General features: G+C 36.6%; 1 protein-coding gene across 3 annotated transcripts in view; it reads left to right on the forward strand.

Moving 5' to 3' along the window:
• Positions 1–27,167, forward strand: part of TAF13 (TBP-associated factor 13) — a 152,933-nt gene that overhangs the window by 48,873 nt on the left and 76,893 nt on the right. The window lies entirely within an intron of this gene.

Raw genomic sequence — 27,167 nt, forward strand, 5'->3', positions numbered from 1 at the left:
CTTTCTTTCATTTAATATGAACAAATTAGTGGTAATTGCTGTCATGGCTTATTTCTTTAATAATTGTTGCTTACCTTAGTGGTTTATAAATTTGCAATTTTCAACCAAGTTAATAATGATTGTTGTCCTTTCACTGGCACTATTCTTTGAAGGTTATTACTTCCTTTGTCACCTTAGTTGTTGTTTGCTCAGTATAATTTTGTAATGTCATCAAGCTAGGGTTTCACCTATCAATTTATTTAAAAAAACACAGTTATAGAGGTTTTTGCTGTTCTTTATTAGTAGAATATTGTAATGTTTCTTTAATGGCCATTTTAGTTAGTCATTAGTTTATTAGGTAGTTTCTATTGTTGTTCTCTAATTCACGATTATTTATTTTAGAAACATTGTCTTGTAAATCTATAAAAGGAGCTTTTATCTCCTTTGTTTAATATAACATTGATTTACAATAACATGGTATCAAAGCAAGTTGATGGGATTTCATCAAATTTAGCGAGCTTTTTAAGAAAAAATTGAGCCTCTTCTGATTTGGATTTTTTTAAAGAAAAATTCAAGCCTCTTCTTATTAAATTGTTTTAATTTAATAAAATTTATCTAGGCTTGCATGTGCTTTTTGTGAGTTGCATTTTCTATTTTACCACTTGAAGTCTCATGTTTTCTCACATGGAGGTTTCTTTGGGTTTTTATAATTTTTTCCCTTAAAAAATTATCGGTTGGGTTCATACATTTTTCCTCAAAATTATCTGTTTGGTTTTACCATTTTTTCCCTAAAAAATAATGCTTCGTATGCTGATCTATATCTCAGATTCTGTTGTATGGTTTTGATTGATTTTTCACCTCAAAAATTCTGGATTTTTTCCAATTTTTCTCCTTACAAAAAAAAAACCGTGGCATTTTGCACTTTGGGGTATAGTGCTCATCTGCAAAAAGGGTCTGGTGAGTTTCCTCAAAATCGTCGTTTTAGCTTCATCTAGATGTCTCTGATTACAAGGAGTAATACTTTTGTTACCTGATATCATGGCTTCTTGGTCATTAACATTTTGCAAATCTTGGAAGGTTCTCAACAACAAAAAAATGTCTTGAAGACTTTGTGACCCAAAAAAAAACAATTAGATGATGACCATTGAGGGTATTGGAATACTGTAATGTTTCATTAATGGTCTTAGTTAGTCTTTCAGTTTATTAGGTACTTTCTAGTTTCGTCTTTGGTTGATGTTGTCTTTGCAAATCTATATAAGGACCTTTCATCTCCTCTGTTTAAAACAACATCGATTTACTATAGCAAATATTAGAAGTTTGTTTCAAATCAATTGCTTTTCTTGTCCATTGTTGATATGTATTAGTGGAGAATGCTTGTTTGGTGTATTCTTATTAATATGAAGCATGTTCTTATAGATACAATAATATTCACCATTGCAAACAATTGATAGTTGTCCTGTAACTGCAAATCAGTAATGTATTATGCCAACATTCCCCTCCTTAATACATTGATCCTCAACCATCTAATTCACCTTGCCTTAAGGTTTACATAACAAAATGTGCTGATTACGTAATTGGATACATATTTTTTGAAATATTCTTTTGAAGCAGCAGATCCTGAACCAACCAAGGCTCCATCAAGCTGTCTTGTGACCCTCAGAAAGGTGTAGCTTCAAGCGTATTCTTAAATCACAAAGTCTTGAATTATTCAACAATGATTCCTAAGAGATGCAGCAGATTTCTATCATTGTCCAATGGCCGTGAAAGGGTATAATTCTTGATCATATACTTTGAAGCTCGCTTGACAACAATCCATATTGAGCACAGTATCAAGCCCCAAACTTGTCTCCAAAATGAAACTTCACAAAACATGTATTTTTCAATTTTATCAGCATTAGGAAGAAAAACAAAACCTTGAAAGAAAAGTCAAAAACACTTCTCATACAAGCATCATCTCAAAGCAAGAAGTTAACTTGAGATGATGGAAGTTCCTCCATCCCCCGATACTGCCAACCTCCAAATATGAATGCTAGAAACCTATCCATCTGATGTTCTATATGAGTCTCTAAAGGTCTTGTCATTTGCAACAAAGATGGCCCTTAATGCCCAAGCATTAGAAAATGATGATCTATTGGAAACATTGATAAGTCCATCTTCTTGGCACCTTACAAAGCTCACAAAAACAACTTGAATGACATCTTTGCTTGCAAAGTAGCTTACCTCCAAAAGTTACACTTGAGGAAGTATTACAACCTCCAAAGGAGAACTAATAATAATAGTAGACGCTTGATCATTCACACCATTAATGAGCCCATAGTTTGGAGTTTCCAGTGGACATGTATTTGTTCCAAAAACTACCAAAATTTGACTTCATAAATGAGTATTTGACATCATTTGGTCTATCCAAAAAGGAAGCAAAAGATGAATATAACATATAAACGCTCGTTTGCAGCATAAACCCTTCAAGTTTAGGCATCACTTTAAAGTAAGAATTATAAAAGAATGTTTCAAACCTAGTAGACCGTGACATTCCATATTTTGCCTCATTGTGACAATAATAGTATGCAAGATCAAAACCATTGTTCTTGTCATAAGAAATATTACCACTCCAAATATTACAATAAAAAAAACATAGTTGTATCTTAACCCTCTTAATACACATGCCAGCTTTATTCATCATGGTAAGATTCCTTCCTAACCTTGCCTCTATTCAATGATTTTAGCTTTACATATGGCTATAACCTTAATGCAACATGTTTATATATTAGAGACAAAATGTCATCTCTAAAAAACTTTGAACACAACTTTCAAAAATATCTTAATTCACCAAATCAAAGAAACAAATGCATGAGTGCCTTCTAAAAAATATCTCCACATATAGCAAATTTTTCCTTATTCTTGGACTACATAGAATAGAGTGATGGCCTTTTGCTAATATTTCATACCATATTATATTATCTACATCCAGCATTTGGCAAAAAGTTAATGGAATATATTTTTTAATATATATAGATTTTTTATGCCTAGTACCTCTTTTCTAGCGTGATTCTTAATTGTTCACACTCAAATATGTGTTGGCAATCAGGTTTTGCATACCATGACACAATTCCAAATAATTTTCTCCACCATTTTATTCAATATTGATGCATGTCCAACATTACCATGTCTAAAGAAAAATTTATGGAAAATTTTCAGTGATAGTTTTACCTCAATCCATATTCTTCAAACACTTCCAATAACATATCCCATAGTTTAAAAATTCGGTATCAGCAATATCTCGGCCGACCCAATTTTTTTGAAAATATTGGAATCGGCAAAAACTTGGCACTTTTATCAAACATTTGAAAATATAAAATTTCTTAAAATATTCTTAAAAATGCACACACACCAAATTTGTAGAACATATAATGATTTGAGATATCTACCATATATCAAGCAAAGTTTCGAGTTAAACAATAATTCATAGCAACTAAAACTTAGTAGATTAACATAGTACTAGAATCATAAACCAAAAAACAAGTGTAACATCAAAATATAAATAAGTTCAATACATATTGCAGTCAAACTCCATGAAACTACAACTTCTGAATAGATATTAAGTTCAAGTTTCAGTATCAATGAAAAGTAAAAGTAGCAATCATAAATTATGTCTACGAGTAAAACTCAAAAGGGATCGCTGCTCTTGGGTGAGTGGTGTTGAAGTAGTTGCTGTGGCAACATCCTAAACAGGTGCCCTAGTAGGTGCCTCATACTCCACAAAAACCTTTGATGGATGACCAAGCTCATGTTTCTCCTCATGTGTTGCCACATCCAGATCCTAGTCATCTGCCTCTATCTCAAACTCAGCTAGTTGTTCATCTATCAATAAAGGTTCACCCACATCCGCATCTGCATCCTCACCATCAGGAGGAGTAATCCAATCTGTTGTATATAGATCAATGTCATCCAAGTCTAGTGCTTCATATGAAGCTTGCCCTTTCACCTTCTTTTCGTGCAAGAGAAGGTTGTACTTCACATAAACCAAGTCATTCAGGTGCTTTTGAGTCAACCTATTACGTTTTTTTGTGTGTATATTCTAAAAAGTACTCCAATTTCTCTCGCAGCCAGAAGCACTACAAGGCTGCGATAAAATTTGGATGGCAAATTGTTGAAGATTAGGCGTTGTGGCACCATAATCTGACCACCATAGATCTGCAAGGATTAAAAAAACTATTTATGATGTGGTAAGACTTCCAATAAACTTCACGAGCAAAATAAATGGTATGATAAAACTAAACACATGTTCTTTTTTACTTGGCTGCAAAGTGTATCTCCTATGTTTGCAATTAGGAGAAGAAAACAATGGTTCCTCTTCCCTCTTATAGCTCTGCAATTCTTCAAGTATGAGGTCTCAGAGGTTCGTATCAGCAACCAATCTTCGAATACATGTGTCGAAGCCAATTTGAACCTCTGCATCTACTTTAAAAGTGTTAGAGAAATAGTACTTGGGGTTCAAGAAGTAGGCAGCTACATGAATGTGTTGGTGGAGTTGTCAGTTCCACCTATGATTAATGATGTTCCATATGGTTCTATATTTGGTCTCATTTGACCTATACAAGTGCTGAATGGCCTCTTTTTCCCTATCTATGGCCTCATATAGAAACCCCATGGGATTTTTATCCCCATCCATTGTTCGTAGAACCTTTACCAACGGTTCCGACACCTGTACATGATAAAACTTATAAAAATCAGCCAATGAAAATGTTTTAAAATTAAATACTAAATCATCAATGAAAACTTGAAAACTTACTTTGAGGGTCTCTTGCATTAGCTTTTCGAAACTAGCATCGAACACAATCCTCACAATCTTCTCTGCTTTAGGCTTCTTGGCGTAAGGACTCTCTATCCATTTCTTATCAAGAAACATGGGCTTGAGGTCTAACAATATCTTTAGATATGCTTTGTAACTTTAGCAAATTAGTAGCAAAGCGTGACCCCAGCTCGTACAAGATCCTTACCACTAGTGTGCTCTCTCGTAAGACTCAAGACCCATGTATGATTGTAGCAATATTCCTTCCATCTTTAACCACCTTCTCCACCCAACTCAATTTCCCTAGATCCTCAAGAAGCAAGTCGAGACAATGGGCAGCACAAGGGCTCCAAAACAATGTGGGATGTCTCTCCATCAGAAGTCTACCGGCTGCCATATATGCAGCTGCATTATCAGTCACAATCTGGATGACATTAGCCACTCTGACTTCTACTACCACCTCATCCAACATGTTATACAAATTTTCTGCATTTTTTGCTTGATCAGAGGCATCAATTGATTTTAGAAATACCAACTGCCCGCTGAAGCAATTGTAAAGTTGATGAGCGTCCTATTCCTGCCATTTGTCCACCCATAAGATATAATAGTGCAACCTTTCTGTTCCCAAACTTTTCTTTGCTCTTCCACAACCTGATGAATTTTTTTTACCTCGCCATCTAACAACGTCTTACTCACCTCATAGGGAATTGGGGGCTTGAACCACTTACTAGAAAAAAAGTGGAAGTTACCACTTGATCCCAATATGGACTACATAAAGCATTGAAGCCAATATCATTGTAGATCCAAAATCTTGCAATTGCCACCTTTGTCTTCTCATGCATCTCTTTGTTCCATGCAGTGCCTAGCAAGCTAGGTTGAGCACCATGAGTGTTACGTGGAATCCAGAAGTCTGATAAAGACCCACCCCCACTTCTTGATCCTCGTATTCGAGGCCCAATTGAAGAAGATGCCTCTCCACCTATTTGTGATACTATAGAACTAAAACTCACCATTGGGGCTGCCATGGCCTTAAATGTCCTCTTTTTTGCTGTCTTATTTTGCACGTGTTTTTGAAGGCTTGTCAAAGCCTCTCTAGTAGCCTCTTCTAGACATGTTTCACCCGGTGTAATATCATTGCATGGAATCTTTGCAAGAAGGTATTTTAGTCGGCTTATGCCTGAAGTCATATGCTTATGACAAAAAATACATTCAACATGTCCTTTGATTTCTCCAAGGATCCAATATTTCCACAATGCATCTTTCTCTCTACCACTGGCCATCTTGTAAAGAAATAGGTAGACTTTGAGAACCTAGCAAAAAAGCAATGATTTATAATTAGAATGCATATAATAAACCAAATTAATATTATATAAATTTATTAAAATATTGTTATAGATCAAAATCTATTAGCATATATTAAACCTATTAAAAATCTATTTAAATATATATTTATTATTAATCAGAAACTTACTTAAAAATTGTAATTGTAAAATACAGTAAATATTGGTATAACAATTGTAGAAAATAACAGTATTAGTAATTTAGTATAAAATGTATAATAGAAAATCTAAAATAATGTATTAATAATTTGGTATCACTTGTTGTAAATACAATAAATATTGGTATAACAATTGCAGAAAATAACAGTATTAGTAATTTAGTATAAAATTTATAATAGAAAATCTAAAATAATGCATTAATAATTTGGTATCACTTATCATAGTAAATATTAAATAATAATAATTATATATTATGTATAGAATAAAAAATTTAAAACAAAATGACAGAAAATTTAAAAATGAAAATACAGTATATTTATGTATTATAGAGTTTTAATTACTTAAATTTTACAAAAATAAAATATATTTCAAACAAAATTAGTGAGAAAATATATTAAAGTAAATTTTTTTTTACAAAATATAGTAGCATACCTCTGCAACCTACGAGAATCAAAGAAAACTTCAAATCGTTCAAGAAAACTCCAGACTCCAAATCGTTGTAAGACAATGCCGTTAGATGTAGACAAATGGGGTCGAATGCAGACAAATGGGGTCAAACTTGCGAGTTGAATGCAAACAAAAGCCTTCGACTGTGAACTGCGAGAGTTGAATTTATTTCGAATGCAGATTGGAGAGTTGAAAAGACCAAATCACCGGTGAGGGTTGGATGTCTTTTGATGAGGATTGAAATGTTCATGCATCACCGTCGGGCCTCAAAACAACTATTTCGTGACCTAAAACACTGAAGACTTTTCAATGAATCCACTAAAGACTTTTCAACGGTTTTTTATGCACTTTTTTCTTTCTTATCGCAATATATTTGTTGTTATCCATGTCAATATCATCCTATTTAATGATGTTGATATTTGGCGCGATATGCACGACCACCTCACAGTCACGCGAAATATCGTGAATCAGGCAAGATTTTGCCCTTTTTTAAACAATGACATATCCGCTTGCACCAAATCTGGAGTTTTAGAACAAGATGGTGGCAAACTATCAAGGTGGTGGCAAATTGGGAGTTTTCAGTTGAGGTTGATTTGCTAGCGGCTACTGTAGCAAAGTCTCCTCCTAGCTCTCCATCGTAGCTATCCACAAGCAACGTCAGTTTTGGCTCAAGCAAAAGAATCTCCAAGCACTAGATGCTTATATAAATGGATTAGCTTTGTCTATCCCATGCTATATTTGGTTTAGATCCCTCAATTAGCATTTATCTCAACTTGTAGCCATCATTTTGTTTGCCTCTTTTAGAGAAAAGTGCATAAGCAATCTTCAACATTCACAAGTCTCCTCTAATATTCAACATCAAACCATATTCACTGTCATTTTCGAAATACACTGTTAGAGGAACATGTATGCTCTGATACCACATATTAGTAGAGAATGCTTTTTTGTTGTATTTTTATAAATATGAAGCATGCTCTTATGATACAATAATATTGTCATCGTTGCAAACAGTTGATAGTTATTTTGTAATTGCGTATCAATTATATTTTCAATGGATTATGCCAACAATATGTTTATGTGAAATTCTTCACTGAGGAACCCTCAACACAAGGACAAAAATATACATGGAATATTTGAAAAAAGAATCAATAATGCACAACATTAATTTTAAGAAACACAACATAATACCATTTGTTATGTCTAAAACTAGCATTTGCACCAACAAGATGCAATGGTTAAGTCAATAGAAACATATGCTTTGTATTTTTGATACTGTCGAAAAGTCAAAAGATCAATTGGAAGATATTGTACATTGTATTTTTTGGAATAACAGAAGCGCACATGCATCCACGATTTATGTTTCCACTATGAAATGCCCCCAAGAGATAACACTGAGGGAAATAAGCACATGAAAAAGAGAGAGCATAAGAGGGGTCTAACAACTCTGGGGTCAATATGACCATATGATAATATGTAATATTATATCAAATATCAAATTTCATCACTCAAATTTCAACTACAACACAATAGACGAAAATCACGCTAGAGATATGAAGAAGAGCCTTGTTGGGTCAGCATCGTAGAGACCAAAAAGAATAGGTGCCACCATGTCACAAACATCCAAGAAAACTGCACAAGGGCACATTTATGAACAATGGTACATATTCAACACATGTAATGACATATAGAAGACGAGAGATACAAATAGAAGAATGTGTACAACATGTTTCATCACTTTATCACCTTGTACCAATAGAGCAACAAGGATCATCTAAAGCAGTCTAAACAAAACATATAATAGGCAGTATAGGGGAAATACAACAAAAACACTCTTAAGACTGTCATGCTAGAGAAGTCCACTTCAATCATGTCACCTACCCCCCCACCCTCCCTTCTCAGTATGTGTCATTACAGTGGGAAACTTGTAAGAGGAACAACATCAAATATAGTAGGAACAACAACCTGATCCAAGCAAGGACTCTGGTGGAAGTCACTATACTTGATACAAGGAGTAAGTGTTAACTGTTTAGAAAGAATGTTAGGAAAATTATGATCAACATCAATAGTCTCATATTAATCATCACTAACATGTTCATTATCATTAGCATCAATAATCTCATCATCAAGAGTATCTTGTTGATCATGATAAATCACAGTAAAATCTAAAATACGAATATAATCATCATGTTTATGCATTTGCAAGTTATTATTATGATTTACTTCCTCTAAGGGCTCAAGCATGGGTTGGTTGAAGGAAGGAAAGGGTTGAGAAGATGACACTGTTTGAGAAGAAAGCATTTTTGGCATAATTGGTGCAGTAATGGTAGGAGATGCTTAGAGCTCTCATGATATAGATTTGGTTGCATGATGATCAGTTATTATTGTGTCATTGTAGTCAAGTATTAGCCTAGTGTTCCCAACAGGTTGTTGAGTATGAGTGTGATGAATGAGGTGTTGCAGTGAGTGTTAGTGGTTTCTATCCTTATGGGAGACTTAGGTGTGTTGTTGCTAGTCAAATGTATGACCTTCACTCTTGATGTGAAAGTTTGAGTAAGTTATTATCGATTAAAGGTTAATAGTGCAATTGCTAGAATAGTTAGTGACAAGAAATAGGTGATTTAATTGTTTTGTCAAATTTATGAATAATTAAGTGAATCGATAATAGGAGTAAGGAAAACATGGTCTTTGGATGTTGTGGTCATAATCACAACTCATTTGGGTGATCAATGAGTAGGCATTGTGAAGATAAATTAAGTTTTTGGAAAAATTGGTTGTGTTCTTGAGCTATCTATGGTAGATCAAGGATCAATGACCGATTGAATGAATTGGTGAGATACTTTGTACTTCACAAATATAGGAAATTAAAATAAAATATGGTTGAATGGATTATTTTTAAAAGTTCTCAAGCCTCGTGAAAAATGCTCTCATAGTACAAATACGTGAGCAATTGAACGGCTTAATGAGTTGTACGTAAGAAGCAATATGTCATAAGAGTCATTAAACATTAAAAACATGTTCACAAATAAAACCTTTCTTATTAACTTATCTAGATAAATTATAGACAACAATAGACAAGTCGTAAGGGACGGGACCTAAGTCTCAGGGGCTTATTTCTAGCGGCTTTGCCTATGTCATACACAGAGACAGTAGTTTTACTCTTGAATTCTGAGCCATATTAGACTGGTTCACAAAAGCAAGGGTACAAAATGAATGAGATATTTATTCTCATACGTTTTAAAAGATGCAAAAGAGTGTATGCATCCTTTTCTAGGGTTTGATTCCATAGACAATTCTCAGTTGGCTGCCACCCACTTAAGGTGGAATAGGAATGGAAACCTATATATATATATATATGACAGCGGATATACCACTAGCTTCTTTCCAATCAACTACCAATGAACCACATACTCCTACTAGGTGTGAGGATCTAATGAGAAATTGATCAAACAATATTCTAATAGCTATATGCAATATAATTAAGACATCTTAATATGATAGTGATGAATATCACTTCCATACATGATTACTCTAAGATACACAATATAATTAATATTATTCCAAAGATTTGAATTTCGGTTCAATCCACTGTATTCTAGCATGATAAACATAACCTCTTTTCCTTTAAGAGCACAGAGAATGCATGATCAATAAATACTTGATACTACATCAAATATTTTAAGGAGATTTTAGTATCCAATCCAGTATTGATCCATAAATGAAACAATTGAGTTCTCTTTTTACTACTATAAAAACAAAATGACATTTTCAAAAGGGATTGAACCAATGCATATGTAAACATTAATTATGACCCCCTTTTTAAAATCATGAACCTATCGTATATTACTTAATCAAGTTATACATTGATATCCTTTCTCAACACTTAGATAGTTTTGATATTTAATACTCTATTTTCAACAATGAACCAAATCAGCACATTTATTTTTTTATTTACAAGTGGCTCCCATAATTAGAGCATGCTATTGCATATTGAATAAAAAGAAATACACAGTAGATTTTTATACAACTATAGTTCCTCTAGTTTAAAGTGTTTACTCAAGATAATCTTAATCCAATATTTGATATACCTTACTATACTTGGATAACTCCGACATCACCATCAAGACCTATGCAAGTATCTTTTAAACCTTATTCCATTTACTAACAAGACCTCTACTAAGTAATAAACTCAAGGGATATCATATATGATTTATGAATTTCAGGGTCTAGACATCACATCTATTATTTGACTCGACACCTCTTGTAGATAGTTGAGCGTTATATAAATAAATCACAGGTTCACCTAAAAAAATAGGTTTCCTATCTATGTAATGTCTTCTATGCACAATTACTTCTTATGATGTATTACAGTTAGATTTTCTACACATCCAAGGAGGACGGAATCTACATTACATGGGTACTCTTAAGTAATTAAGATCTCTGATTAAGATCTAGGCCATTCATCTGTACAGTTCAAGGATACTGATGAAAGATTCATAGTTACTCTCTCCTATTATTTGAAGCCAAAACAATGCTACCATGAAACAGTATACCTGTGATTGTGCATTTTCTTAAAGATCCTGAAAAAAACATTCCTCTAAAAGTACTCCATCTTCATCAAAAGTTTCCTTTAATGCCTGAATTTTCAATTGGTGTAAGATGCCAAATGAATTTGTTAAGGTTTTAGCAGCAGCTATTCTGTTGAATACATATTATACAGGATCCGAGAAGTAACTTTAAAAAACATGATTGACAAGATTGTAGTAGTGACAAATCTATTATGAAAGGGCAAAATGCTAAAGCACTTAATGAAGACTTTAAAACAAACTTTGAAACACTGGACAATGAACGAAAAACAAATCTGTATGTAAGAGGAAGTAACCAGTGCCTCTAACCCAGGGTGCATTTGCAGACCTTACTCTTGAACTGATGCATGGCATGTGAATCAAAATGTATGCACCTTGAGCACACAGCCTTTCAGATCATCATGTTTGCAAAGTATAATTAAAAGTTAAAACGGAACATTGTCAAACTTGTAATCCGTGGCTCAAAAAGAACACATAAAAAGAAGACTACCATGCATGCAAAGCACATAAGAAATGCCTAAAAAAGAATACAGAGGAACAATGGAATATGGCACCAATAAAGGAGATGGTCAACACAGCCCTATGCAGACAAAACCCCAATAGAAAAAAGATGTATTTTGTTTGGACAAAACACCACTCATTTAAGTGCACTTATTAAATGCCCATGACCAAGAATTACAATCTGTCCTCTATTATGCGGGAAATATCTAAACAGCCAATCCTATGTGCAGCCCATCATGTTTCATTCTGTATTAGGAAGCCTTATAACAGAAAGATGGCTGAATGCCACAGTAAGCAGCAAAAAACAAACGTGGCTAAAGTGCTATACACATGGACAACAAATACGTGAGCAAGTGAATGGCTTAATGAGCTGTACGCAAGAACCGGTATGTGCAACGCCCAACACAAGCAGTGTTAACCCTCTCTTTCCCTAGGAAGAAATCTGGGACATAGTAGATTGTTCAAATAGTAGAGGTATGTCCCAAAGGAAAGAGGTATACATTATGCCTCCCTTGAAATGCAGATCAAGCGTGAGAGTCGGGAAGCAATGCCAAACAAGGGCATAAAAGACCTAAGGGAAGATATAATGGCAAAGAAAACTGCAGAGAATAAGTTGTTAATCCATTAGCAAGGAGGTGAGATATTGCATTGGAAGAAACTACTTGGTAGATATGTTGGCTTCTGATTTAATAGTTTTTGAATAACCCAATGATAAGAACAAATATATCTAGGGTGTAACTAATTCACATGTTCAACACACCTATTCAAACATCGGGGCCAACTATAAGCCTGAACTCCTTCACTTTAGGCTCTGCAAAACCTTGGCGAGTAGACCTTCGATTCTATTATGTGATGAGTGCAAAAATCATAAATTGGAATCTATACAAAGCAGATTAAAAACCCCAAATCCTTCTATACTTATGTAATAATAGGGCATGAAACAACTAATAATATGACCTATGCATTCACAAGCTAAGTGAGGGCTGACCTTTCCAACTCTACAACATGAAAGAGAAAAGATATTGATTATAAATGGATATCAGCATAACCCACATATAAAGCAATAAGAGACATGGTTGATCCTCTAATTGATCAATGCCTTATCTATTGGACATTCCATAAATCACAAACATACATCAAGGATATCAATGATATATCACATACATCAAGATATCAAATCTATTCATTCACCTTGTGAATCAGACATTTGTGCTCAAAATGAATCTCATACTCATAATATCCTTCTCATGAAACCTGTGACCCTATCAGGATAAGTAAGCATTTACTTTATTCCTTGAATCAATAGCAAAGCTTATCAAGACATACAACTTTAAGGAGTTGCAACTGGATTTAAGCTCTTTGTTCATAAATAACAAAACATTGCAGACAATAGAGATAGGACACGAGAATCAGAATGAAACTAAAAATACTTTATTGCTCTTTATTCATTTCCTTGAAACAAATACATTAAAGATGTATGAAATAACTTATGAAACAACTAATAGATCATAGCTTTCACTAAAAACTCCATTAATGCTATTCATACAATAGAAAAATACTGAGGATGTGGAAACACAGAGCTTTGCTCAATAGAATGGAACCAACCAACCCTCCTGAAGAAAGAGAAAATAAGAGAATAAGTAGAAGAGGAAGAATTCCCGGATCTGATCTGAAATTGCCAGTTGTCCACTTGAAAATCTTCCACCTGCTGCTTGCAAAACATTTCTCCTCTTCCATCTTCCAACTGAATGTCAAATCTGATCTCCCTCGAAGGTGCCAAATCTGCTTCCAAAGTTTTGTGCCAAAATGCTTGCCAAAGGTTTTAAAAGCAAAATAACACCTCTGGTAACATTTTTACCAAATTAGTTTCTTTTTGAGCTCCTTACCTCTAAATTAGTTTCTTAAATTTCTTTGCTTCATTCGACTAAATGTTTTTGCTACATGTTGGCATTTGTACTTAGACTTTAATTTGCAATTACTCATTTGTCTAATCATGCAGGGTGACTCATGTTTTTTTGGTAATTGGACTATAAGGCTGTATTCAAGGTTTCAGTACTTGGTGATGTCCTTATTCTCATTTCAAAGTTGTTTAATGGCTCTCGCCACGATAATTTCTCTAACCTTGCAAGGTTTCCTACAAAGCTTCATATAGTTTTAAAAGAATTATAATTTATGGCATGGGGAGGCATTTGTTGGTGGTATCTTCCCACGACATCTCCTCTTGTCCTTTGATAAGTATGCCTTGTTGCTTGGGGGGATTGAGTATTGTATTTCTTTATCCTCTATTATGCCTTTAGACATTATAGTTAACAAAAGCTTTCTTGATGCTAGTTTTCGTGGGTCAAGTTCTTCTGTCTCCTTGATGCTCTGGAGTTGCTTCATCTTCGTCACATCACACTAGTGTTCCTTCTGAATCAGCTTCAATATTGCATGACGAGGCTGATAGACTTTGGCATTCTTTGTTTTTCTTGGCATTTGGTGTAGAAGATCCTCAGTTTCATGCGTAATTTTTGATCACTTTGACAGTTAATATTTTCAGTTTGACCATTGTTTGCTCCTGGTTTCTTGGTCTTTTTGTATCAGGGTGGTGTTTTCCCTCAATTGGGTTGTTGGCAACCAACGTCCATTTTTGGATATATCTCGGCTATTTAATCGGATCTCTCCTCCTCGGAATGGATCATTCGAGTTTTTTGTATTTCTGGGCCCTTCACACTAAGTTTGACGACATTTGTTAATGGTTGGAGGGCTTCGTATATTTGGAATATTTGAATCTTATTTCCTCTATCATGACAACATTTTTGGATTTATGGTTTATTGTTAAAAAAGGGTGTTTTTGATTATTGCTTATATCCAATCATTTTTGTATAGGGTTGGGGGTTGATGTTTATTTCTATCAAAATGTAATTAGCCATTAATTTGGCTTTATGGGTATGCATAGGTTAAATTGATTATGCAAATCTTTCCGCTTTTTGTATTATGGGTAACGAACGAAGTTTTTCTTTACTGGTTCTTTTCTTTGGGAGCCCTTTTTTGAACCAGTTTTATTATTATACATATAAAATTTTTGCCCAAAAAAAACATTTTTACCAAATTTGGCGGATACCCTCCTCACTAGTTGCTCTAAAATTGAATCTGATGCTCCAAGGTAAAAACAAAAAGTTCTGTTGAGAATGCTCCCTTGTTTTACAAATCTGTGAATAACTTTTACCTAGTTAGACTTATACTTATTTTGACCGCGAAAATGGAAAGTTCGTCTTCTTCGCTTTCCAATGATATATAATACTCATATATTAGGATAAAAATGATTCCCATGTCAAGCATTTGAAGTTGCAGACTTTGGAGATGAACAAGGTTTTAAAATATTCAAAATATTTGACTTTTCAATAAAGTTTCAACTTTATACTTAACACCCATTTAAAAATTTTACAACTTTTGAAAATGTGCGCTCAACTAATGCACATGTATTTTAACTAATTTGAAACTTTTCATATTACCTTATTCATCCTAGTTCAGTCAAACCTGAGTCAACCTCCATGTGGGCACCATGTGTTAATCTCTCATTGGTGAATTCCACCTGCATCATCCTCGTCATCGCATCCAACTCACCCAAGGTGGGTCTCGAATGCCATGTGGCGAAATTGCATATCTCCGGAGGTTTTCACGTAGTTAGGCTCCTAACCGCTACTCGATGTCATCCAACGTCATGTTGCCACGCGTTTTTCGACGTTTCTTCATGCTTAGTGTTTCTTAGATGCTCTAGAACCTGGAATTGCACCATGTGGCGGAGGATACCAATTCTCGCATTATCTTTTTCCCTTTTTGCTGGGTTGCCTTCATCTGACAACTCTCGTGCTTTCATGTCCTTGACACCTAGGTGCCATGTGGTGTAATCTCATTTGCCCTCCATTCTGCCACATCATCTCTTTGTGGGACTTGCGTGACACATGTCTAAACAACGTAACTTTGTTTACCGTATAGGTAAAGAAATCAACGCATACAGACAATGGAACAGAATAACAGAATTATATTCGCATATGCCAGAACATACATTATGCTTCATAATATCTGTAATATTAGATGATAGATGATTTACAATGATCCCAGACAGGATATAAATACTATCTGCCGAACCTTCCCGAAGGAGTCCATCGGCGACAATCATTATGTCCGCTACAAACTATTTACCCATCGGCTACAGAAACACCGCCGGGACCATCTAGTCGGCTGACACCATCACCCCCAAAAAGAAAAGTCGTCTCCGGACGACAATTATAAAATATCTGAAACAAATTAACAAACAAAATACATTAACGGACTAATTACAACCAGATAAATCTGCTTCTTACACATCACTATCACTTTGTCCTGTGCTTGTAGCCTTTGCTAACACAACACTCTGCCTCCTCAATGAAGCTGACCTTGATAGCCACCTGTGCTGCTTTCTCTGTTTTCAATTCCTCGGTACCCTTAGCCAAGTGTCGCTGCACTGCCTCCAACTGGATGATTAGCTCCTCCCGAGCTCTCTATGCATCCACCAAGACAGCCTCCCGACCAACACCTACTCCAAGTGCCTCTGGTACACAGAAAGTCCATGCCTGCAACAACTTCAACTCTTCCCAACTGGTCAGACTCCCACGACTGATATCCGCCACGACTGGGGGTCCAGGGGGCAACGCCCCCGGCAGGGTCGAGGGGCAGCATTTCGAAACCCACACAAAACTGCATGGAACACACCATTTCTACCATTTTTTGCTGATTCTACACTCTTTCTTGTAGCCACTGATGCTTCCCCTTTCCTTTGGCATCATCTGTAACTCATTCTGAACAATTTGATTCTGTCGTCATTTTTTGTTTTTTTTTAAGCAACCCCCCTGCTGTTGTTCCGACTCTCTACAAGTTCCTCCTTCCATCGCTTTTGTTTTCCTCTGCCATGTTTTGTGTGGAACACTGACAATACCTCTGGCTTAATCTTTCTTTTTCTCCTACGGAAGCTTACAACAACTGAAACTGTGAACCTTCACCCATCTGCATACTAGAAAGAGGTCTTCGCAAGGCGCGTGAATACCCAGCGGGAAGAGGACCTCCGGATAGGCTACCGCGAAGAACCTCTCACGGACCTCCGGACAGGTGCCCGTGGAGCACTTCCGTACAGGTGCCAGCGGAGCACCTCCGGACAGGTGCTCGCGGAACACCTCCCGTGGACCTCCGGACAGGTGCCCACGGAGCACCTCCGAATAGGTGCCTGCGAAACACCTCTTGGATAGTTTTTTTTTTTTTTTTTTTTTTGTGATTTAAATTTTTTTTTTTTGACAAAAATTAAATAAAATAGAAAGACAACACCTCAATTTTGCCTCTAGGCGTCGCCATTCTACAACGACGATGGAGTCAGCTGGCCATTCTGTGACAGTGACGGAGTCTTCTTTCCTGGCACCATATATTTGCAATTTAAATCCGTTGACTACCGGAGGCACCCCTTGCTCGTCCAATGTCTCCAATTTTATCACCCGATTGTCGCTGACCTCCTGGGTCTAATATGGTCCAACCCATCTTGCCTTAAACCTTTCCTGTTTGATTTCATCCCGACCGTTGTACTTGAGTACCAACTGCCCCGGCTGAAACCTACTGAGTTTGTCATGCCATGCCTTATGTCTGTTTTGTGTTACCTCCATCGCCCACTGTGCCTGCGGTCGTCGCGCATCTAGCTTATTTCCTTGCTGTCAGTGCCCTTCAAGTAATTTTATGGTGCGATGCATTCTTTTCCTCCTGTGCGGTCCGTTCACCGTGTACCTAATGGTGGGAACTTTCTTTTTTCTAGCTCTGTATTGTATGTCCTTCCTTTCTTCAATCGTAACCTCCTTTGCGTCATCTGCTTCTCTGTATTCCTCTGGACGCTCATTTTCCTCCTTTTTCTCACCTTCGTCGACCCTTAGCATATTACAATTCGGAAAGAGTTCGTAGTCTTCTATTTGCCAATGGTAAAGGCCATTCATCGAGTCTAGGTCGTCGTCATTCGATCCTCCGTCTAGTCTCAATATTCCTTCTTCGTCTGGTTCCATTCTCTTCTTTCCTTCATCATTGCTTTCGTTGTCACTTTCTGAATTTGATGATGCTGCCTCCTCGTCGACCATTTGTGTGTGCAGGTCAATTGTGAATCTTTTGACTCCGCCCTCCATTGATAGGGTATTTCGTTTCCAATCATGTTTTACTTTTGCTTGAACCAACCAATCCCGTCCTAGAATAGCATCATATCCTTTTGTTTTCAATGGAATGACTACGAAATCCAATAAAAATTGTTGCGTACCAATAGTTACCAGTTGCGCTTTCAAGATTCCCAACGGTTTGATTCCATGCTGGTCCGCCATGAGCAACTGGAATGTAGGTGGCCACAGCGTTGGCTTTCCCAACTTCTTCCAAGTATCCTCCGGCAACACATTCACGCCGGACCCTCCGTCGACAATTGTGTCTGTAAGAACATTTCCCAAAATCCCCATCTCGACGACCGCCAGATGCCGTCCGGAGGTGAGTGCCAGCAGCATTGGGTCTGTTGTCCTCACTTCCCTATTGTCCCTTCCTGTGTCCTCTGTTGCTTTCAAAAACGGTGTATGCTTCAGAATGGCTGTTCGTAACTGGGGCATTGTGAGGAGGTCACTTATCTTGACCGATATCTCCGTTTGTAAGATCTGCCGTACAATGTTTTGTTCTACGAAGTTCCTTGCCAAGGTGCCAGTGATGTCCTTCAACTGAGATGTCCCTGCTGATGATGCCTTTCCAATTTCCACCTGCGCTTCCCCCAATTTTCTCTTTTCCTCCTCTTGCTTCCGTGTAATTGCCAGAACCTCCTCTACATCCATGCCGACAGTGATCAAGTTTACTCCAGACTTTGGACACTTGGAATCTTCGTGATTGTCGGGTCCGCACCATCTACATAATAATTTCGGTGTGTTTTCCGCTGTACAATCCCGTGCAAAATGACCCCACAAGTTACATGCGCGGCACTGAATAATCGGCCGTCCATTTGTATCATACTAGATCCGGCTTCTGCTCGTATTGGTATTGTTATTGTTGTTATTGTTCTGTCCACGCCGATTATTCCTGTATCCTCCGGATGTAGCATTGGCGGTATTCGTGTTTCTGCTACTACTCGACGGGGAAGCCTCCTGTGTGAGAAGCACCTGCGGAGATCCTCTTGTCTTCATGTTAAAGGGGCACTCTTTTGTCGAATGGCCCATGATCTGACAAATGTCACAAAATTGGTTCTTTGGACACGATCCTTTCGTATGACCGTCGGTCTTACACTCCGTGCACCACAGTTCACTGCCTTTTGTTTCCTTCTGCATGTTTTTAAACTCCTTCATCATGCGAACCATATCCTTCTGTAGGGCACGAACCTTCTTGCTGCTACCTTCGTCGTCGCTACTATCATCTTCGACAGGCTCGTCGTCATCAGAATCAGAGGAGCTAGTTTTCTTCTTTTTTGTTTTCTGCTCACTTTCAAGGTTCAGTGCTCTGTTATACGCGTCCACATATGACGACGATGGCACAATTTTCATTTTCCTTCGCAATTTTGATCGTAGGCCGTCCACGAACCATCTTTTCTGCAATCTGTCCGCCGGTTTGCTTTCCATTTTGTTTATTAAGTCTTTTAATCTCCTGGTGTAGACACGGACAATTTCGTGCTTCCCCTGTTTGGTATTGAAAATCTCTGCTACGATTTCATTATCATCCCGCAAGAGTTTAAATTCCGCTAGGAACTCCTTTTTAATGTTATCCCAGCTATTTAGCTTTGTGGATCCGTATCCGAAAACCAATCAATCGCCACACCCCATAGGGTTGCCGAAAATTGCTTGACCCATTCGTTGGCATCTATGATTCCATTTGCTCGCCAGATCGTCTCACACGTCTTACAATGTCGGATGGGGTCAGCTGTACCATCGCCCTCAAACTTCAGCAGCTTTTCTTTGGGTCCCGCCATCACAACTGAATTTGGTAGAGAGGCGTTACTGGGTCCTGCAACATTGGCGCTTTTTACTCCAACATCGGAGGTCTGCACTCCCACATCGGAGGTCTGCACTCCCACACCAGCGGTGTCGACAGCTGCGAACCTTGGTGAAGAAGAAGGATCTTCTAAAGTAGTTTCCCGCGGAAGTCTATCCCAGACAAAGAGGTCACTCCATGATCGTGCTCCCTCGGCACTGCGAGCCGTGCGAGTTGATGCTCTTCTGTCTGAATTTTCTTCTCTTGGCGAACACAAATTCAAGAACTCCTCCCGTGCTTCTTTCACCAATTCCACCCGCTGTCGAGTCTCGTCCAACAATTCTTCGGCGCTCCGATTTCCGTCGGCAATCTTCTGAAATCTCCGTCGGCATTCAGCTTGCTGTGCCAGAATTAAATTCTCTTGCGCAGTATGGGTTCCATCTTTTCCCTTGACCTTATTCCGATCCTTGTTAAGCTGATTTGGCATTAATCTTCATTCCTCCCACCTTCCAGATTCATACGGCAACAACGCCAAATGTTTACTGTACAGGTAAAGAAATCAACGCATACAGACAATGGAACAGAATAGTAGAATTATATTCGCATATGTCAGAACATACATTATGCTTCATAATATCCGTAATAGTAGATGATAGATGATTTACAATGATCCCAGACGGGATATAAATACTATTCGCTGAACCTTCCTGAAGGAGTCCGTCGGCCACAATCATTATGTCCGCTACAAACTATTTACCCATTGGCTACAAAAACACCACTGGGACCATCCAATCGGCTGACAAACTCTGAGAGTCTCCTCGCAGTTAGGCCCTTAATTGCCGCGATTGTAAGGTTGTGGTAGTTTTCTCAAGTTGTCCCAACCATACGCTAACAACATTTTGATGAATATATTGTTGCTTTCTACATTGCATGCGACGTTCATGGTGTTGGATATAAGGATGTGTCTATAAGGTTGTTCGTGGAAACTCTCCAAGGTGTGGTTGTGGATTGCTTTTACCATTTACCACCACTTACTATCACAATCTGGGCTACACTCTCATAGCCAAGTTTGAGGAAAGGTTTAAGCCCCCTGGAGATGCTCAAGCATGTTGGCCCAACTTACTCAGTTGAAGAAGCTATCTCATGTGCCTATGCGTGAATTTCTTTCTCATTTCAACAAATTGACACAATGAATTCCAATTGCTTCTCAACCTACAACAAATTTTTTGAAGTGTTTCTTTGTCAAGCTCAAATTCCCGAAATCAGTTTTTTATTAAGGAAAGCAGCCCCAACTACTCTTGCAAGAGCACAGACATTGGCGATTGAAGTTGAAGATGATCTAATATATGTGTGTGTGTGTGTGTGTGTGTTTATAATGTATCTCATATATTTATATATATACTTAATAGTTTATTAACAATAATAATAATGGTCCATGATGATAATAGGGAAGGATAGATATCAAATGTTTAAGGTTGATAGGCCTGATGGAGCCTGAACTTTAAAAAAAATTAAGAGCTCCATTTATAATGTGGGGAGCTCAATGACATTATTTGTTATAGATGTTTTGGAAACATGAGTGAAAATGTTTCATTAAGCCTTTATAAGGAATTGTCTATTCAGTGGTACATAAATCAGAGTTATGCTTCCTTTGTGAAGACATTATAGCTATGAGCAAGTGTCTTAAAGTCTGAGCCTCTTGTCAATTTATTTCATATTAGTATTGATACATAGAAGAGATATATTTCATATTAGTATTGATACATAGAAGAGATATATTATAATCATTAAAGGGTATTTTACAAATACTTGTAGACATTTTGCAGCCCTTGTTTGAGATAGCAGTCCTCCATGAGTTACAATAAGTATGATAGTGGGAAAGTAATCGAAGAAATATCTCATCAGATGAAGTAGATTTAATATGGAGTAGGAAAGTAATAGAAGAAATATCTCATCAAATGAAGTAGATTTAATATGGAGTATACATTGATGAACCAATCAGAATCTTACAGGTTTCAGACATTGGCAATTAGCAAATAGGAGTTTGTGTAGTAATCTTGGATTCAAGTGATCGGTTCAGGATCAGGTGCACCTACCTTGGCCTTGCAGAGCCAAAAGCACAGGGAACTCAGATTACACCATTCAGTTCTGTCAATTTGGCCATAATCAGTTGGATATCCCAGCATCGAGTTGGCAAGACTCGTAGGATTCCAATTTGCGGTTTTGAGAACCAATCTCTATTGGGGAGAGTTATAAGTAAGCTTTGCAAATTTCTTACCTCAGACCAGTATAGAGATTTGTTAAATTACAACTTTTGGTGAGTTTCATATTTTGCATAGTCAGCATTTAATATTTTCTTAATTATCAAAGCTTATTCCAAGTTGTGAAAAAGTTCATATTTTCGTTTCAGCACTCCATATTTGTTGTTTGATATCATTCAGATTTTAGAGATCAGATTTTTTATATCAGCATTGGAGTGTAAATGCATAAAGATCTCAAATTCTTTCTAAATCTGAATTTTCTAGTTTACTTTCAAAGTTCTGATTTTTCAGCATATAATTGAGGAAAGTATTCATAAATTAAAAATTTCAAAACTCTAATTCTTTCCCTTCAGATATGTAAGTTTTGAGAGTGATTAAATCTGAAATCCTAATTTTTGTCATACTGCAAATTTTTCAGAATCTTTCTTTTACATTAAAGATCATTTGTGGCATGCTCTATTGAGGAAGTACCTAGACGGTTTATTTTATTTTTTCCCTAACTCTATTGTGCATTGTTCAATCTGTTTCATTTTCATATTGAGAAATTAACCATTGCTTTTAAAGTTTATATGGGTGCGAAGGTCAGTAAATGTAGGACGTAAGAGATTTGGATAGTTAACCTTTGAGAGAAAACCAGGAAAAAAGAAGAATAAAAAACAAATATCGAAGATGCTTTATACAGGTCACAACAATTTTCATGAAAGGACTAACAGACAAAATGAAAGAAATAGTTCAAATCACAGCAGTCCTAGAAATGAAGAAGAAAATTTCAATCCATTTTTCCAGATTCCTAGAGTGGATGAAGAACCACACTGCGAAATAACTCAAATAGATGATGATGAGAATCAAGAGGAGTTAATGTAGTGAGATGCAATCATAAAGATGGTTGAAACAATTAATGGCGACAATGCAATATTAACAAAGATTCTTAAGATGCAGCCAGATGATATCTTTGAAAAGATAGGAATATCAAGAGATAATATTATCTCTCCACAAAGAAAAACAAGCAATGAAGAAATGTTGGATAGGTGGAGAGAGGAAAGAGCAGAGCAAGTCTAAGAGGAGGTGAACACAAATTCAAAATATAACCTGCCTTATAGGAAAAAATTGGACTCGCAATTCGCTACCAGCCATGTAAACCCATTGTATGGTAATAGACAAAGTAAAAATCAGAATAGCAGTTTTGCAAGACGTCCCAACAACAATCAATATGCCGGGAATTCAGATTAGCATACTAGAGTTATCCCACAAAATAATGCAAATCTTAGGCAGTCCTATGGTGTAAATTAGAACAATATAAATATCAACCAAAATAGCCAGGGTTATGCAGCACAAAATTAGGGGATGAAGAATCAAGCTATGAGACAAACTATGGTTATTGAAAGGTATCGACAACTTGATTTTGATAGAATAAGAGGATATCCCAAACCAATCTCCAAAGATTTAAGAACCGCTATTCCAAAACTTTCTGGGAATGGAGTGGAATCTGCTGAGCAACACGTCATTAACTTCAATTATACAATTTAAGATTTTGAAGATCATGAGGATGTCTTCATGAAGCTTTTTGTCCAATCCTTGAAAGAGGCGTTGACTGAGTGCCATTGAAGTCTCCCGGATAGGTCTATGATTGGGTGGTGTGATTTTGTTGATCAATTTATAGAACAATTTGAAGATCATAATGATATATCTTTTGCTTCGCATGAATTAACGAGTACTAGGAAGAATGCAAATGAATTTGTTTATGAGTTTTGTTAATGTTTGGTAGCTTGTGTTGGATAACTCTATGGATATACATGTCATTATATATGAGATATAATTCTATGTGAGATATAAACTGTTGATGCGAGTTTTGTATCACTTACATAACATATTAGGATTTGAATATTCAATATGGGATATCAAACATGCAACTCCTCTCTTGAAAAGTTATTACTCATGAAGACATAAGCAATAGCTCCAATGTTCCTTACACCGTTGGATACTCGCTCAGTTTTATCGATGTGATTTGTTGGTAATCATGTAGGCGGCCTTACGCTATTCATTCGAGGATGACTTGGACTTTGGTGGAATGATGGAGATGATGATGGGTTTGTGAAATATGCGAATGACAGATAATGTTGATGGTGGTGGTGATGAAGGATGTGTTTGCTAGGGATGATGTTGATGGGAAAGCGATGGTTATGGAAGGTGAATGGATGTGCTCTAATACTTAACTTACTCCTCTAACTGGCTTCTCTAAGCTTCGACTACCCAACTACTTACTATTCTACTCCTACTCCTATGAATGGAAGGTTAGCAAATGGACAAGGATCGAACCTAATGAGAGCTGACCAGCAGCCTCACTTCCACAGGTGCAATGATTCAAAGGAATAATAAACTAGCTTACCACACAAAGCTTCCCAACCAGCCGCTACGATGCTAGTGGTCTAGTATTGATCCCTATCAAACACCAATGCTACCATACAACTATCCATCTACTTCACTCCTACTTAGCAACTTGAAATGAAACCAACTTTAACAACTTGAAAGGAAATCTAACTAAGTGGGAGTAGAAAACATGCAATAATACCCAATGTTCTTAATCAACATGCAAATCGCAACAATGAGAAAGAGAGCAATTTTGGTATTATCTTCGCAATAATTTTTCCAACCACTTTACAAATGAGAGCAAATGGCCTTTTATAGGGGCCAAAATAACAACGGACGGTGGAGATCAAAACAAGATCAACGATCCAGATTAGATCCTCAAAACCCTAATTAGGGTTGCCACCCCATCGGCCAATGAGAAGTTGCCACCTCATCAATGGACCAATGAAAATAGTCTAAAAGTGGCAACCAATGAGAAGACACCAAAATGGTGGCCAATCAGAAATAGACACTTGTCCTATTCTAGAAGAAAGGGGAAATTTGCCACTTGGGCTTACATCAAATGATCTTCTAATATAAATCTTCCCTTTTCTTTCATTTTCTTAGCTAAGGCAATGAACTTAGCTAGCGTTTCGTTAACTTCTTCCATAGGAGGACAAGGTGTGTGCTTCGCCTTGAGTTCCGCTGACTTCGCCACGCTGTTTGCTGCTTGTAGTATTTTGTCATGATCCTTCCCATATTCCTTCGCAAATCCAATAAAAACACTGAGAGAGGAAAGGGTGCCCAAATGCTTCTTCCTGATGACAACTTTTCCCAACTCATCCAACTTCAATCCAAAATCTATCTTGTTGACATCCTCTTTGCCAAGGGGGATTGTCCTTCCTTTAGTCTATCCCTCATTCGTATCATGTCCACTGTACCGATATTGGTGTCGGTGATTCTCTTCATTTTCGAGAAGAAGGGAGTTTTGGGCATCATATCCTCTATCTTTCTTAGTGTTTTCTCACTTGGGATTTTTACTTGCACTAACATCCTCCATGCTCGTCGCCCTAGTACGGGATGGTAAGAGTGGTGGACCAGAAGGCAAGAAGAACCAAGAGGAGCAATTCTTAGACTAGAACGAAAGATGGATGTCAGCTTAAGGACCCCTTGCAACTCTACATGATGAAAATTCACCTTAACCAATAATTTTACAGTGACTTTTCGGAACCTAGGACAAGACCTCAAGAACTCCAAATCCTTTTGCAGATCAGAAATTTATCATGCAATTCACCTCCAAATAAAATTACCCAACCTAGGGCAAAAATCACAGCCTCTTGAAAAAATCAGAATTTTCTTCCACAAATTTCGGCTCCCACAAATTTCAGCCTCCACAAAATTCGCCAAGCAACAAGAGTGCAGATCTGCTCTTGCAAAATCACCGACACCTTGAGAAGGAGAAGTGAGAAGTGAGGAAGAAATGGGAGAGAGGCCTCCTCTTATACCCAACTTTCTTATTCCCCCCAAGCTGGCTGACTTGGACCCTGGGAGAAAGAAAAACAATAATTAATGCAAAATTATGGCCCACAATTAAATACTTAGCTAAATATTAATTGCCAAAATGAAAATTGCCTTTTAAAATTGCCAGTTAGTTTTAAATTGCAAAAAGAAATTAAATGGTGCCTTGGAGATGTTAAATATTTCTATTTAATGAGGATTTAGTAATTAATAGGTCATTAAAATTGGATTTTGGCTAACCAAAAGCCATTTTTCAATATTAAATTACCAATTTCATTAAAGGCAAAAAGTTTTCAAAGCAATTTTAATCTATTAAAGCCATTTTTTTGCAATTTTTACCCAAATCAATTTCACTATGCCAATAAAATTTTTTTGACCAAAAAAAAAAAAATTTCTTCTAGAGCCAAAAACGATTTTGCAATTTTATTTCACCATCACAAAAATTAATTTTCTTCACCAAAAAATAATTAAGATTTTCCAAAAGACCAAATTTAACAAAAATTTCATTTTTTGAAAATTATCCAAATTTATAAAATTATATCCAAATTTTCAAAAGAAAATGTCTAAGTACAAAATTTACAATTTTATCCCGTTTAGTTGGAATTAACTTTGAAATTTGTTCGGCCTAAGGATAGAATTGGTGGCTCTGGAAAATCAAGTTAAGAAAATTGGGTGAAGATAAGCTAAGTCTCTCCCATTGGCCCAAAAGTGTCCAAGGCTCAAAATTCTCGAAAAATCAAAATTATTGGGCAATCCAAAAATTTGCCGAGGCGATAAAAAAAGAAGGGGATCCCCAAAGAATTTGGGGCGATGATGTGAAAACCTCACAACATAAACTTATTATATGTGAGAAATATATTTATATATAACAATAATTAAGTTTATATAAATTAATTATTTGATTATTGAATAGACATGTCTACTTAATAACCTATGCTCAATATAAATATAAGAGGATGTTGCATATGGAAAATACATACCTTGAACAGGGAGTGCCATTACACTTGCAGCAATCCTACAAAACTAACATGGTATCAGAGCAGTGTTACTTTCCTAGAGCTTTTGAGATTTCAAAACATTCAAAACTAATATGCAGCAGTGTTTACAGCAGCGTTATCATAAATCATTGAGCAACAATTGCATTAGCAATTACATAAAATGAGGTGTATGAGGTTATTTCAAACCCACCACGCCAATGTTTGAATGGATATCAGTGTTGTATAATGTAGTGTTAATATTCAAAAATTTACACGGATGGCAGTAGTATGAA

Source organism: Cupressus sempervirens, chromosome 2 (assembly GCF_028749045.1).
Source record: "Cupressus sempervirens isolate cs-2001-9-10 chromosome 2, ASM2874904v1, whole genome shotgun sequence".
Taxonomy (NCBI): Eukaryota; Viridiplantae; Streptophyta; class Pinopsida; order Cupressales; family Cupressaceae; genus Cupressus; species Cupressus sempervirens.